The sequence below is a fragment of the Schistocerca nitens genome, chromosome 10 (genome assembly GCF_023898315.1).
Source record: "Schistocerca nitens isolate TAMUIC-IGC-003100 chromosome 10, iqSchNite1.1, whole genome shotgun sequence".
Lineage (NCBI taxonomy): Eukaryota > Metazoa > Arthropoda > Insecta > Orthoptera > Acrididae > Schistocerca > Schistocerca nitens.
The window spans coordinates 30,458,902-30,474,963 of NC_064623.1; the positions used below are offsets into that span (position 1 = coordinate 30,458,902).

The window sequence follows — 16,062 nt, forward strand, 5'->3', positions numbered from 1 at the left end:
ACCGAACTGCTGAGGTCATCGGTCCCTAGACTTACACTACTTAAACAAACTTATGCTATGAACACCACACACACCCATGCCCGAGGGAGGACTCTGAACTCCGGCTGGAGTGGCCGCGGTATACGTGACATGGCGCCTCTAACCACGCAGCTGAGTACTGAATAAGAGGACATGCAGATATGACAATGGTAGTGCTCTGAGCAGCTAGAACAGCAGTTACTTTCTGTGTCACCTTTGTATTATATACACCAATCATATGGTTCAATCACTATAAGCACTTTATTCTCTATAGAGTGAGCAAATAAAAGTGGTCTAAAGAACAGAGTTCCTGGGTACAAAGGAACACAGCAGAGGAAAGGAAATTCAGTACTGCCTTGACTATAGCACATGTTGAAAGTTACCACCATTTAACTCTTGGCACTTTTGAACGTCAGCAAGCTGCTGAAAGCGGACCGAAGATGGACTGCTTGAATTGCTGCAATCCCATTCACAATGTCCTGCGGCAGTTCATCATGAGATACACCTTAGACTTGAGGGCTCCCCTCACAAAATAATTGCACACTGACATATCAGGTGACCTCTGCCAACAACTTTTGTCAGATATGAAGATTGTGTAAATGTACTCTAAGGTCAGGTTGGCTATATGGACAGTTGCTCCGTCCTGTTGGAAGTAATGTAGGTGTTTTCCACCTCTGTCAATGCTGCCACGAATGGTTTCAAAATGTTGGTAATGTAACATGCCAAAGTTAGCATCTGATGAAAGATGATGGGACCAATATTGTGGTGTGCAGACACTGTATACCAAATCCCAACCTTCTGGTTATGCAATGGTGTTTTGTGGAAATTATATGGATTCTCCTGCCAGAACCTGTGACTCTGTGAGCTGGCATAACCACTCAGATGAAACCAGCCTTCATCAGACATAAAGAACAGAACTATGTCCAAGCCATTCATTGTTACTTCAGTGAACAGCCACTCACAAAACTGGATGTGCTAAGGGGAATCTGTTAATTTTAATGCATAAACAACACACACTTGGTAGGGATGTATGCGCAGGTCCAGGTGGGATACTCATCTGCATGATCCAATGTGATACGCTCGTCTCTTGAGACACACTTTGGATTGATATGGTAGGACTCTGAAGCATTTCCTGGTGACCTGCAGCCACATTTTCTGGTGTGCAGCCATGTTTCTGAATGTTTTTCGACTTGGTCAAAAGAAATCCTGTCTGACGCAATTTTCAGATTAAGCGTTGTATGGCACTCTTTACTGGGACTTTGCCAGCATTAAATTTCTCAGCAAACAACTGACATCATCGTTTCCACAATGCTGCTGTCACAAAATTTTCCACAACAAACACCCGCTGCTCCACTGTGAGTACCATCATCTCCTTTGCACTGCCCCACTCACACTGACACAGCCTGCACTATGCTCTGTATCAGTGTGGATCACGTGCTAGGTGTACACGTGGTGTGCGTGTCACAAATTCATGTCCAATCATATCCACTCGTCTGGGCCACTTTTATTTCCCCACTCTGTATTTCATATTTTCCTTCATAGTACCAATTCTAATTTACTATTAGTGATAAAAATTAAAAACATGTTATTTTTTAATAAAAATAGGATTCAACATTTATTAACATTTTGATGTGATAACAAATGCAGAATGTAAGAAAAACAGGATGGCGATACTACCAGGAAAAAATATAAGATTTATAAACTACACCTTCAGTGATTTTAATTTTGTGAAAATGTTTGTACTTCATGACACTCGGAAATCTTCTAATATTCATTTTTGGAGAATGATGCTGTAATGATTTTTGTAACTGATGCCCAGCACCAACCTTCCTGTGAGTTTGAAATGAACTGGAGAGGACCATTCCATGACGTCCTCTTGTTAGTTTTTAACCTTTCTACCTCAAAGAGATACAGGAATTAGCCTCAATTAAGTTTTAAGAAACTTAGAAATTGGAAGTACGTATGCTATACCCTCCCTTTCCTACACAGTACTTAGTACGTTTACACTAGATTATCCACAACTTCTACATGAACCAGACTGCAGTTATGAGTTGTAGGGCATGAAAGCAAGGCAATAGTTGAGAAGGGAGTGAGACAGGGTTGTAGCTTATCCTCAGATTTCTCAATCTGCACACTGTGCAAGCAATAGAGCAAACCAATGAAAAATCTGAAAATTGAATTAAAAGTTCACTAAAAATAAGGTTAGCTGATGAGACTGTAATTCCGTCAACTCGGGACCCGAGTTCGAGTCAGAGTCGGACACACAGTTTTAATCTGCCAGGAAGTTTCATATCAGCGCACACTCCGCTGCAGAGTGAAAATCTCATTCTGGAGCTTACTGACTGTCATATTATAACAGTAAAACAGGGAAAAGGAGCGTCGTCAAGTTAGATGATACAGTGGGAATTAGATTTGAAATGAGATACTTAAGGCAGTTGGTGAACGCTGCTGTTTGGTCAGCAAACAACTGACAATGGCAGAAAGAAAGAGAGTGTAAAATGCAGACTTGCAACATCAAGAAAAGCTTCATTGAAAAAGAGAAGGTATCAATATCTAGCAAAGTGTTAAGACATCTTTGCTGGAAGTACCCTTGTGCAGAAGTGAAATGTTGGCTATAAACAGAACAGACAAGAAAAAAAAAATGTTTTCACTCTTTTTATGACTGTAACACCAATATTTATTAAGGAACAGAAAAAATTTCAAAACTAAGAATAATGTGAGAAAATGTAGAAACTACACTCCTGGAAATTGAAATAAGAACACCGTGAATTCATTGTCCCAGGAAGGGGAAACTTTATTGACACATTCCTGGGGTCAGATACATCACATGATCACACTGACAGAACCACAGGCACATAGACACAGGCAACAGAGCATGCACAATGTCGGCACTAGTACAGTGTATATCCACCTTTCGCAGCAATGCAGGCTGCTATTCTCCCATGGAGACGATCGTAGAGATGCTGGATGTAGTCCTGTGGAACGGCTTGCCATGCCATTTCCACCTGGCACCTCAGTTGGACCAGCGTTCGTGCTGGACGTGCAGACCGTGTGAGACAACGCTTCATCCAGTCCCAAACATGCTCAATGGGGGACAGATCCGGAGATCTTGCTGGCCAGGGTAGTTGACTTACACCTTCTAGAGCACGTTGGGTGGCACGGGATACATGCAGACGTGCATTGTCCTGTTGGAACAGCAAGTTCCCTTGCCGGTCTAGGAATGGTAGAACGATGGGTTCGATGACGGTTTGGATGTACCGTGCACTATTCAGTGTCCCCTCGACGATCACCAGTGGTGTACGGCCGGTGTAGGAGATCGCTCCCCACACCATGATGCCGGGTGTTGGCCCTGTGTGCCTCAGTCGTATGCAGTCCTGATTGTGGCGCTCACCTGCACGGCGCCAAACACGCATACGACCATCATTGGCACCAAGGCAGAAGCGACTCTCATCGCTGAAGATGACACGTCTCCATTCGTCCCTCCATTCACGCCTGTCGCGACACCACTGGAGGCGGGCTGCACGATGTTGGGGCGTGAGCGGAAGACGGCCTAACGGTGTGCGGGACCGTAGCCCAGCTTCATGGAGACGGTTGCGAATGGTCCTCGCCGATACCCCAGGAGCAACAGTGTCCCTAATTTGCTGGGAAGTGGCGGTGTGGTCCCCTACGGCACTGCGTAGGATCCTACGGTCTTGGCGTGCATCTGTGCGTCGCTGCGGTCCGGTCCCAGGTCGACGGGCACGTGCACCTTCCACCGACTACTGGCGACAACATCGATGTACTGTGGAGACCTCATACCCCACGTGTTGAGCAATTCGGCGGTACGTCCACCCGGCCTCCCGCATGCCCACTATACGCCCTCGCTCAAAGTCCGTCAACTGCACTTACGGTTCACGTCCACGCTGTCGCGGCATGCTACCAGTGTTAAAGACTGCGATGGAGCTCCGTATGCCACGGCAAACTGGCTGACACTGACGGCGGCGGTGCACAAATGCTGCGCAGCTAGCGCCATTCGACGGCCAAAACCGCGGTTCCTGGTGTGTCCGCTGTGCCGTGCGTGTGATCATTGCTTGTACAGCCCTCTCGCAGTGTCCGGAGCAAGTATGGTGGGTCTGACACACCGGTGTCAATGTGTTCTTTTTTCCATTTCCAGGAGTGTAGTTATTTATCAGCAGTGTTCAAACTGAACAGCTGATAATGCAGATTGATGGAATCCAACACACTGCTAATTGTTGCATGGTATTGAATTAACATTAACATTAGTTTACTTGGCTACTTTCAACTCGCTGATTGTAACTTGTCTCGTGCTATAAGCATTGTGCTTCACATGCTGCCTCACTGAAAAAATAAATCTATAGAGGTCAAATCTGGTGAGCGTGGAGGGTACCGGGTACTGCCTCTTTCTCCTGTTGATCTGTCCGCAAGTGTTCACCAAGGTAGTGGGGAGGTGCTCAAATTGAACTAGAAATACCGTTCTCCATCCTGAAACGTCTCATATTGATAAACCACACCACACCACACTACACTGTAACTCCTGGTAGATTCACAAGGTGTTCCACTGTTAAGTTTCACATGGTGTTCCACTGTCACATGAGGATTCTCAGCTGGCCTGTAGGTATAATTGTGATGATTAACTGAATGATTTAACTTAAAAGTGGCATCATCACTCCAAAAATCCTTGTATGGGAATTTTTTGTCCTCTGGGCATCTTGCTTGATACCACTCACAAAATTCAATTTTCCAGTCATGATCATTCTCATTCAGAGCCTGGAGTAATCTAGGAATAAAACTTTTCCATTGCATATGCTTCCAAATGCGATGGACACTTGTCTTTGGAATTCCCCTTGCCGCACAGACTTTCTAGGAGATTATTGAAACCTTTCAATGACTTCTCTTTCTCTTGTGGAACTGTGGATGATCATAGTCTTTCAGAATAGTTCTTGTTCGCACTCTGGACAGTTCCTGCTTCCTCAAATTTATCTCACAAATGAGTAATTGTGAGTCAAGTTGGTGCATTTTGTTGAAACTTTGCATTCCACTTAAATTCTCAGTCTTTTCAGCATGCCTTTAACCATTTTTCAAGCCATCACACCTGAAAAGAGGAAAAAATAATTGTAATTATGGACTGTAAAAGGGGTGTATACTTTTCTTGAGGTACCCTATAATAGACGGGTAGTTTGGGTAACTAAGTGGTACTGAATGGAATTTGGAAGATCAAATTTGTGGCATAGTCACTAAAAGAAGGGATAGGCTATCTATATCTGCACACACAATCCACAAACAACCCATGTACCAATACTAGTCACTTCCTTCTGTTCCAGTTGCAAATGGAGCAAGGGAAACTACATCTATATACCTCCATACAAGCCTTAATTTCTCTTATCTTGTCTTTGCGGTCCTTATGAGAAAAGTATGTTGGTGGTGATAGAATAGTTCTACAGTCAGCTGCAAATGCCAGTTCTCTAGATTTTATCAAAAGTGTTTCATGAAGAGAACTTTCTCTTCCTTCCAGGTATTCCCATTTAACTTCACAAAGCATCTCCGTAATACTTACACATTAACTGAACCTACCAGTAACAAATCTAGTAGCTCAATTCTGAACTGCTTAAGTGTCTTCAAAAAAATGACCTGGTGAGGGATCCCAAACACTGTCGCACAACTCTGAGAATGGGTTGCAGAAGCATGCTATTTTGCAGCTTCGTTTATATATGACCTACACTTTCCTAAAATTATCCCAATAAACCAAAGTCAAACATTCAGCTTCCTATTACTGACCTTACGTGCTCATTCCATTCCATTTCTTATTACTTTGCAATGTTACACTTAGATATTTAATCACTGTAACTTTTATTTTATTTTATTTATTTAGCAGCTTATGACATACATCAATGGAGTAAGTCCAAGTACATATTTGCTTTGTCAGTAATCCAATAAAATACATTACTTTTACTGATTCTAACTATAATTTTGCTAAGATAACTAATAAATTTTACCCACAACATTTCTGACAATTAACATCAAAACAAAATTTTAGATACTGTAAACTGAATGGGTTTTATGAGGCATACATAATCTATGTACCTAAATTACAGAACATTTAATTGCAATGATTCTATGCTATAGGTCCATCATTTTATATATACTGTATAATACAGTCACATAGCACATACAAATTCTAGATCCCATTATATATATGTGTGTGTGTGTGTGTGTGTGTGTGTGTGTGTGTGTGTGTGTGTGTGTGTGTGGTTATAATAGAGGGAAACATTCCACGTAGGAAAAATATATCTAAAAAAAAAGATGATGTGACTTACCAAATGAAAGTGCTGGCAGGTCGACAGACACACAAACAAACACAAACATACACACAAAATTCAAGCTTTCACAACAAACTGTTGCCTCATCAGGAAAGAGGGAAGGAGAGGGAAAGACGAAAGGATGTGGGTTTTAAGGGAGAGGGTAAGGAGTCATTCCAATCCCGGGAGCGGAAAGACTTACCTTAGGGGGAAAAAAGGACGGGTATACACTCGCGCGCACACACACACATATCCATCCACACATATACAGACACCTAACCTCTCCCCTAAAACCCACATCCTTTCGTCTTTCCCTCACCTTCCCTCTTTCCTGATGAGGCACCGAGCGAGGTGGTGCAGTGGTTAGCACACTGGACTCGCATTCGGGAGGACGACGGTTCAATCCCGTCTCCAGCCATCCTGATTTAGGTTTTCCGTAATTTCCCTAAATCGCTTCAGGCAACTGCCGGGATGGTTCCTTTGAAAGGGCACGGCCGATTTCCTTCCCAATCCTTCCCTAACCCGAGCATGAGCTCCGTCTCTAATGACCTCGTTGTCGACGGGACGTTAAACACTAACCACCACCACCACCTGATGAGGCAACAGTTTGTTGCGAAAGCTTGAATTTTGTGTGTGTGTTTGTTTGTCTATCGACCTGCCAGCGCTTTTGTTCGGTAAGTCACATCATCTTTGTGTATGTATATATATATATATATATATAAAATTAACAGAAATAATACTGTAGAAAAACAACAAAATTTACTGAAGATTGATAGATCAGAGTGAAATGCAGAAATAAAGCAATGCATTCCTGGCTTCACAAGTGAGAACAGTAGCGATCTCATGACAAACAAAAATTGATTGTCATAGCAGCTTTTATACACCTGGTACCACAAGATGTTGGGCACGTTCAGAGGTGACGATATGTATTCCCATAAGCATAGTAAAACAATTAACCAATTAGGTTCCTTTCGGAGTATGCTAATGCATTAGCTCCATACTTAATCATATACAACCGTTCGCTTGATGAAAGATCCGTACCCAAAGACTGGAAAGTTGCACAGGTCACACCAATATTCAAGAGAGGTAGTAGGAGTAATCCACTAAATTACAGGAGCACATAATTAACATCGATATGCAGCAGGATTTTGGAACATATATTGTGTTCAAACATTATGAATTACCTCAAGGAAAACTGTCTACTGACACACAGTAAACATGGGTTCAGAAAACATTGTTCCTGTGAAACACAACTAGCTCTTTATTCACATGAAGTGTTGAGTGCTACTGACAAGGGATTTCAGATCGATTTGGTATTTCTGGAACGCTTTGGGTACTGTACCACACAAGCAGCTTGTGGTGAAATTACATGCTTATGGAATATTGTCTCAGTTATGTGACTGGATTTGTGATTTCCTGTCAGAGAGGTCACAGTTCGTAGCAAATGACAGAATGTCATTGAGTAAAACAGAAATGATTTCTGGCGTTCCCAAAGCTAGTGTTATAGGCACTTTGCTGTTCCTTATCTATATAAACGATTCGGGAGACAATCTGAGCAGCCGTCTTAGGTTGTTTGCAGATGACACCGTCATTTTATCGACTAATAAAATCATCAGAAGATCAAAACAAAATCACAAAACGATTTAGAAAAGATATCTGAATGGTGCGAAAATTGGCAGTTAAACATACATAATGAAAAATGTGAGGTCATCCACATGAGTGCTAAAAGGAATTCACCAAACTTTGGTTACACGATTAATCAGTCTAATCTAAAAGCTGTAAATTCAACTAAATACCTAGGTATTACAATTATGAACAACTTAAATTGGAAGGAAGACATAGAAAATGTTGTGGAGAAAGCAAACCAAAGACTGAGTTTTATTGGCAGGACACTTACTTGTATGAATACCAAGAGCTCAGATGGAAACCCAGTTCTAAGCAAAGAAGGGAAAGCAGAAAGGTGGAAGGAGTATATAGAGGGTCTATACAAGGGCGATGTACTTGAGGACAATATATTATGGAAATGGAAGAGGATGTAGATGAAGATGAAATGGGAGATATGATACTGCGTGAAGAGTTTGACAGAACACTGAAAGATCTGAGTCGAAACAAGGCCCCCGGAGTAGACAACATTCCATTAGAGCTACTGACGGCCTTGGGAGAGCCAGTCCTGACAAAACTCTACCGTCTGGTGAGCAAGATGTATGAGACAGGCGATATACCCTCAGACTTCAAGAAGAATATAATAATTCCAATCCCAAAGAAAGCAGGTGTTGACAGATGTGAAAATTACCGAACTATCAGTTTAATAAGCCACAGCTGCAAAATACTAACACGAATTCTTTACAGACGAATGGAAAAACTAGTATAAGCCGACCTCGGGGAAGATCAGTTTGGATTTCGTAGAAATACTGGAACACGTGAGGCAATACTGACCTTACGACTTATCTTAGAAGAAAGATTAAGGAAAGGCAAACCTACGTTTCTAGCATTTGTAGACTTAGAGAAAGCTTTTGACAATGTTGACTGGAATACTCTTTTTCAAATTCTAATGGTGGCAGGGGTAAAATACAGGGAGCGAAAGGCTATTTACAATTTGTACAGAAACCACATGGCAGTTATAAGAGTCGAGGGGCATGAAAGGGAAACAGTGGTTGGGAAGGGAGTAAGACAGGGTTGTAGCCTCTCCCCGATGTTATTCAATCTGTATATTGAGCAAGCAGTAAAGGAAACAAAAGAAAAATTCGGAGTAGGTATTAAAATCCATGGAGAAGAAATAAAAACTTTAGGTTCGCCGATGACATTGTAATTCTGTCAAAGACAGCAAAGGACTTGGAAGTGCAGTTGAATGGAATGGACAGTGTCTTGAGAGGAGTATATAAGATGAACATCAACAAAAGCAAAACGAGGATAATGGAATGTAGTCGAATTAAGTCAGGTGATGCTGAGGGAATTGGATTAGGAAATGAGACACTTAATGTAGTAAATGAGTTTTGCTATTTGGGGAGCAAAATAACTGATGATGGTCGAAGTAGAGAGGATATAAAATGTAGACTGGCAATGGCAAGGAAAGTGTTTCTGAAAGTATGTGTGTGGAGTGTCGCCATGTATGGAAGTGAAACATCGCTAAATAGTTTGGACAAGAAGAGAATAGAAGCTTTTGAAATGTGGTGCTACAGAAGAATGCTGAAGATTAGATGGGTAGATCACATAACTAATGAGGAGGTATTGAATAGAATTGGGGAGGAGTTTGTGGCACAACTTGACTAAAAGAAGGGATCGGTTGGTAGGAAATGTTCTGAGGCATCAAGGGATCACCAATTTAGTTTTGGAGGGCAGCGTGGAGGGTAAAAATCGTAGAGGGACACCAAGAGATGAATACACTAAGCAGATTCAAAAGGATGTAGGTTGCAGTAGGTACTGGGAGATGAATAAGCTTGCACAGGATAGAGTAGCATGGAGGGCTGCATCAAACCAGTCTCAGGACTGAAGACCACAACAACAACTTAGAAAATGTAACAGACCTACTAAGAAGACTGCCTACACTACGCTTGTCTGTCCTCTTTTAAAATACTGCTTCGCAGTGTGGGATCCTTACCAAATAGGACTGAAGGAGCACATTGAAAAAGTTCCAAAAAGGGCAAAATATGGGAGAGTGTGTCACAGAAATGATACAGGATTTGGGCTGGACATCACTAAAAGAAAGAGGTTTCTCACTGTGACGGAATCTTCTCGCGAAATTCCATTCACCAACTTTCTCCTACGAATGCGAAAACATTTTGTTGACACCAACCTACAGAGGGAGAAACGATCACCATGATAAAATAAGGGAAATCAGAGCTCATAAGGAAAGATACAGGTGTTCGTTCTTTCCGCGTGCTATACGAGATTGGAATAATAGAGAATTGTAAAGGTGGTTCGATGAACTCTCTGCCAGGCACTTAAATGTAATTTGCAGAGTATCCATGTAGATGCAGATGTAGAAGTCGCTGTTAAGTACGCTTCACACAGTCCAGAAAGAGAAATATTAATTTTGAGGTTAAGTATACTTCCCCCATTTCATAGAAAAGTTGCTTTGATAGTATGCATACTCCCCACTGGCATTATTTGGTGGGATGCGTACCCCACTCAGCACTACAAGTTATAATGCACAATGAACACTCATTACAGCTGGTGCAGCAAACTACCGCTAGAAGCCAGCGCACAGAGGTAGTAAGATGTATTCCTATGAACGCAGTAAATAAATACAGTTGGTGGAAAGTATACTTCCTGTGGCCTGTGAACAGGTTAAGCAGGAAATAACATCAAATGGCACTTGAAGGAGAATCTATTTTTGCTTTATTCACAATAATGCACCCACCACCAAACACCGCACTGTGCACACAGATCAACATGCATTCTCTGGAAACAACCGTCAGTTACATGGCAAGAGGATAATTAACAGTTTCGTATGTTAGCAAGTTTCTTCTCACTCAAATCATGTACAGAGTGTGGGAAATATGACTGCTTAAATGCATCTATGTACGTTGCAATTAGTCCAATTTTGTCTCTGCAGTCTGTATGGGAGCGATGCATAGCTGGCTGAAGAAGAACTCAACATTCTTATCTTGATACGGATTCTTGGGACAAGGCTATCATGGGTTAATTTGTATCTACTGTCAGGAATCTGTCAATTCATGCTTTTCAACATTTCCTTAACTCAAACAAACCTGTGACCATTTATGCAACCCTTCCTTGTACATGTTCAATATCCTGTGTTATTCTTGTCTGCTACAGGTCCCACACACCTAAGCAGTATTCTTAAATAGGATGTACGCTGACATTTACAAATGCCTCCTCTGTAAACTGACTGCTATTTCTCACCTGACAATGAAATTAACTCTGTCACGTGCCTACTTACCACTCAGCCTACAGATTGTTACAATCGGGTATTTGTATTAAGTGACTGATTACAATATTGAAACAGTTATTTTGCAGTCTATGATATTAATTTTTCCAGTTTTAGTTAAGTGCATTATTTTACATTTCTGAGCATTTGATAAAAGTTGCCAATCTTTGCCACTCTTATCAAGATCGAAGAGAGTATTTGTGCAGCTTTTGGAAGACACTACTTCATTATAAATAACTGTATCAGCTAGAAGTCTGGGGGTTACTACTAATATTGTCAACAAGGTCATTAGTAAACGAGGTCAATATCAAGGAGCACACTTCTCTGGGACACATCTGAAATTACTTCCACATTCGCTGATGACTCCCAAAATAAGGTAACATGTTGTGTCCCTCCCTGACAACAAATCCTCAATCCAGTCACAAACACTGCTTGATAAACCATCATAATTTCGGTAGTAAGTGAAGCTACTGTACTCTTGAGCTTAAATGCTTTTCAGAAATCTACCTGACTGCCTTGATCCAAGCCTTTCACAATATCATGAGAAAGGCATAAGCTGGGTTTTGCACTATCAACGTTTCCAAAACATATGCAGGTTGGCCTGGAGCTCATTCTGTAGAATATACCCCAAGCTCACTTAGAAATGAGGGTTTAGTGTAAAACATTTCATACAATATTATTGTTTTCTCAACAAAATGTTCATCCTACACAGCTGCAGAATGACTATTAAAATTAGAGTTTATGTTGTCCTACAGAATGGAGAAACGGTGACACTCAGTGTCAGGGAAACAAATTTGACTTTGATAAATTAGTCATATCAGATGTGAATAAACTCACCTGAATATACATGCTGGCTATCACAGCCTAGGTTGCTTCACTTAATAATATTTTAGTCATTGCTCCATTATGTGACCAACCATGAGATAAAGTGACAACTATTGGGAATTGTGCTGCTATTATTTCAAATGTACATTACAAAACTAATCAGTTGTATCTTTACTAGCAACAACATGATGCTGAAAACAGATGAATCCATTGTCAATTAAAGGAACTAAAATGTTCTTATTTAAAGAAGAAGTAAATATGAACATTTTATTGTTACACATCATCTCAAATCATTATAAAACTATAAAGGTACTGTTTTCTCAACTGAAAATGGATATTTATTTAGATAAGCTTTCACTCTGTTTGGCATACAGCATCCTATTTAATTTTAAACACAACATTTATACTAAATAAAGTAAGTCATGGTTTCCAATTTTGCACTTTAAGTCAACTTCATAACCTTTTACATCCAATAAATACTGCCTTATTTACTTAGTTTGGCATATGTCTTACTTTTAAGCACTGAACATTTTGTTTTATTTAGTCAATGGGCCTTTTAATGTCAACTCAATCAAACCATCTAACCCTCTATCTCTGATTTGGAATAAATGTTACTATTTGCTATCCCTACATGGATAAGTACTTGTACCAAATTTTAGCATTTTGTATCTCTCCATTTTCATTTTTCAGCATTCCAAGGCTTGGAAGTTTTGGTATTTTGAACACCGTAGTTGCACTAAATGAGACTAATATTTTAAAAATAAATCACACTTTTTTAATTTTGTCATCCAATCTGTATGAAATTTGGTGGTAATATAATCTGAAATATCAGAATTGTAAACAAAATTACAAAATACTTCAAACAAAACTCATCAAGTATCAAAAAGCTGTATTTACATTTATGTCTTTCGTTTTGTAAAAAATGACGTTCATTGTAACATCACAAATGGAAAAGTATAATCCTCACAATATTTTTGCCTCAATGCCTGGGCTATGAGATGGGAAAGTAAAATTAGTTGAGTTTTTATTTCAGTTATCTTGATTTAGCATGGGTCCCATTGCCTAGTAGGCACAAGGTCCGCCATGTTCCATTCATGATGGCACGAACACATATATGGTGCGAATAGCATCCTGTGATATAGCCATCCATGCAGCATTCATCAGGTTCCAAAGTTCATGTGTGGTGGTTGGCATCGGGTCACATTGATACACCCTTCGTTTGATCATATCCCACACATTTTCAACTGGCAACAATTCATGTGATCCGATAGGCCAGGGCAAAATGCTGACATCCTGTGACACCAAGAAGGCATGTGTTGGTGCAGCAACTAGTGGTCATGCATTGTCTTGTTAAAAATGGTGTCTGAGGTGGTGTGTTGTGCAGAAAGGATATGGTTACAGGTCTCAGGATGTCATTCACATAGGTCGCAGTGCCCCGGACAAACACCAACTGTGATTTGTTATTGTACCCAATAGCACTCCACACCACAAGGCATTGAGTTGGCATTGTATGTCTTGTGTGAATGTGGTCACTGTTGACAGTGCTCTTCCAGTCTGTGGCGAACCAAAATGCGGCCATCATTTTGAAACAAACAGAAACTGGATTCATCCATTCCATACACCACTGCTGTCTAACATGTTAGTGCACATTCGTCAAAGGGAGGCAGAGGAAGTGGGCCATGTGCACTTAAACCCATGCCATAATAAATGACGACTATTGTGACACCTGATAGTGTTTTAATGTGTTACACTGTTCCACTGTTGCACCAGAGCCAAGGAGGACACAGATCCCAATGCCACTTACATGAGATGTCAATCTTCTCAATGCATTACATAGCCTAATAGTCAATACAGCGTAATTGTCATTCTAGCAACATTTACATGTTCTGTTAAATGAAAATAGTCCCCCTCCCCCTTTTTGATTACACTACTGTGTTCAGTAACTAAGATGTGGGAGTCACTGGATTGAGCATGCACAATACTCTAGCTAACCTGCAGTCTCCACCCAATTTTATATACCTGGAGTTACATACACTTCAAATACAGCACTAGTAATGTTCATAGAGCGCTAATTACACTTTTTGATATACATGTTGCATCAAAGATGAAAAGAAAAATCAGCCCTTGACAATTGTACACATGATGTAGACAGTTATTTAAAAATAATAAAAACTACAATTTTCAACCAACTAAACTGAAGCTGTTACTACATAGATTTCTGTGAACTATACATTTTTCTACAGCTTACGATGTTTGATAATGTGTGGCAACATTACATCGTTATACACAAATTACCATCACTCCGTTATAAATATTCAAATTAAAACATGGAAGCAATAGCAGTGCTTGGTACTCTGTGTTTCACATTTTTGGCAACTGTACGTAATTTAACTATTACCCAATGACAAAATCGTAATGAATTGTACACTACGACGTGAAACCACTTCTACGCATCGAAATATGAAGTTCTCAGTAAATGACGCTTCACTCAACATCTCAGAAAAACAATATACGAACATATTACTTCAAAATAACCGTGACTTTTCTTGGATTTTTTTATCTACTTGTTCCACGGAGATAAATTACTACGGGCAATACAAGAAAACGATTTGCATTATCATAATTTTTTTATTTTTCGGCATAGCATTTCACATATAAAAACTTAATCACTTAATCAACGAAGAGAATTAAAAATATCGCTATGCACAACAGATGAATTAGTTTTAATTACCAAAAAAATATGAATAATGAATATCCTTTTGAGATCACGTAACAGCACTTGCAAAACTTGTGTATGAACTCCTTCCACACCCAGCAAGTCTCGCAAAGAAGAAACAACAATGACCCAAAAAACTGAACATGATAAATTATATGCCATCCAATCAGAAATTAAGATGTACACTACAGAAATTAAAGATGTACACTAGAGTTCTAACCACCAGCGCAGATGCCGCGATGTTACTGTTACGTGTTTACGGGGATACGCGCTGCGTCGTAGTGGCAGTGAGTAGTGAAGATGTCTCATGTTGTCACGTCTAGATGGCACTACGATACAAATTTTGTCCATCTGATGACATACGTAACTAAGACTCTGTTTGCAGCAAAACCTATTTGTTTGCACATTAACATAACGACCGTATTTATTTATTTAGTCTCTGTACTACGAGAGTCATCACGGAGAAAAGATAGCGATTTTTGAAGCTTTATTGTTTAAGTTCTCATACACAGTCGCGACTGCGTTACGGCATAAGTTCTCCCAGAACGGGTACTGGGGTACCTTTGCGCAGTGGCAATATCGTAACCAATGAGGTTTATCCGAGGTGCGATTATTGCTAGTTGAAAACTTTTACCAATACCCCGCCTAGTGGACGTGAAATACCGTCCGCTACGGCAATTTTTGCGAACTCCTCCGGGAGTCATAATTAAATTCAAACATAAAATATTATGAATATCATAACAGACCTTCCTACTTTCATAACCAATAACATATACCCAGCTTAGTGGCAGTTGCAGACAATTACCTCGTGTTGCGAGTTATAGGTCGATACATATATTACAAAGTAATTTTCCCTGTCTTCTGATTGATTCTAACAGCCGTAGAGCAATTTCCAATGGGGTCCCAGGCTGTCACGAGTGCAGATGGGCGTCACACTGAGCAACTTTTGTAACCTTGTACGCAATTAACATATCTTACCGTCTCATGTGGAAATTGAAAGTTTCTTTCCAAGGTTTATTCGTTGTTCCTTTTTCGCATGTCCTTACAAAAGTTTCATTGTCCTACGATCACTCCTTTTTCATTGGGATTTTTCTTGGATGCCATTCCCAGCGATTTGTATTCTATCCGAATAAACAGCGATATTTTATGATACAAAAAGCCCCTTTTCAAAGCACCCTATCTAAATAAGAAAAATAACCAAAACTTCTTATGACTAAAAACGTACTATGGGTTCCATACAAACTTCATTACATATAAAGACAGTTTTTCTATGCCGGGAATCGAGAATCTCCACCATTTTTGCCGGTTTTCGGAACTGA

At 40.3% G+C, this 16,062-nt stretch overlaps 1 long non-coding RNA gene and 2 other non-coding genes across 3 annotated transcripts; 2 read left to right on the forward strand and 1 right to left on the reverse strand.

The window, feature by feature from the left end:
• Positions 1–2,892: 2,892 nt before the first annotated feature.
• Positions 2,893–15,017, reverse strand: LOC126210219 (uncharacterized). The gene is made up of 3 exons (XR_007540628.1): positions 14,759–15,017; positions 12,040–12,218; positions 2,893–5,110 (listed from the first exon to the last, which is right to left on the reverse strand). It is a non-coding gene; the product is annotated as an uncharacterized LOC126210219 (long non-coding RNA).
• Positions 6,660–6,732, forward strand: Trnaa-cgc (transfer RNA alanine (anticodon CGC)). Its single transcript has one exon. It is a non-coding gene; the product is annotated as a tRNA-Ala (tRNA).
• Positions 15,018–15,302: 285 nt separating the features above from the next.
• On the forward strand, positions 15,303–15,443 carry LOC126210773 (U4 spliceosomal RNA). Its single transcript, XR_007540752.1, has one exon. It is a non-coding gene; the product is annotated as a U4 spliceosomal RNA (small nuclear RNA).
• Positions 15,444–16,062: the final 619 nt, after the last annotated feature.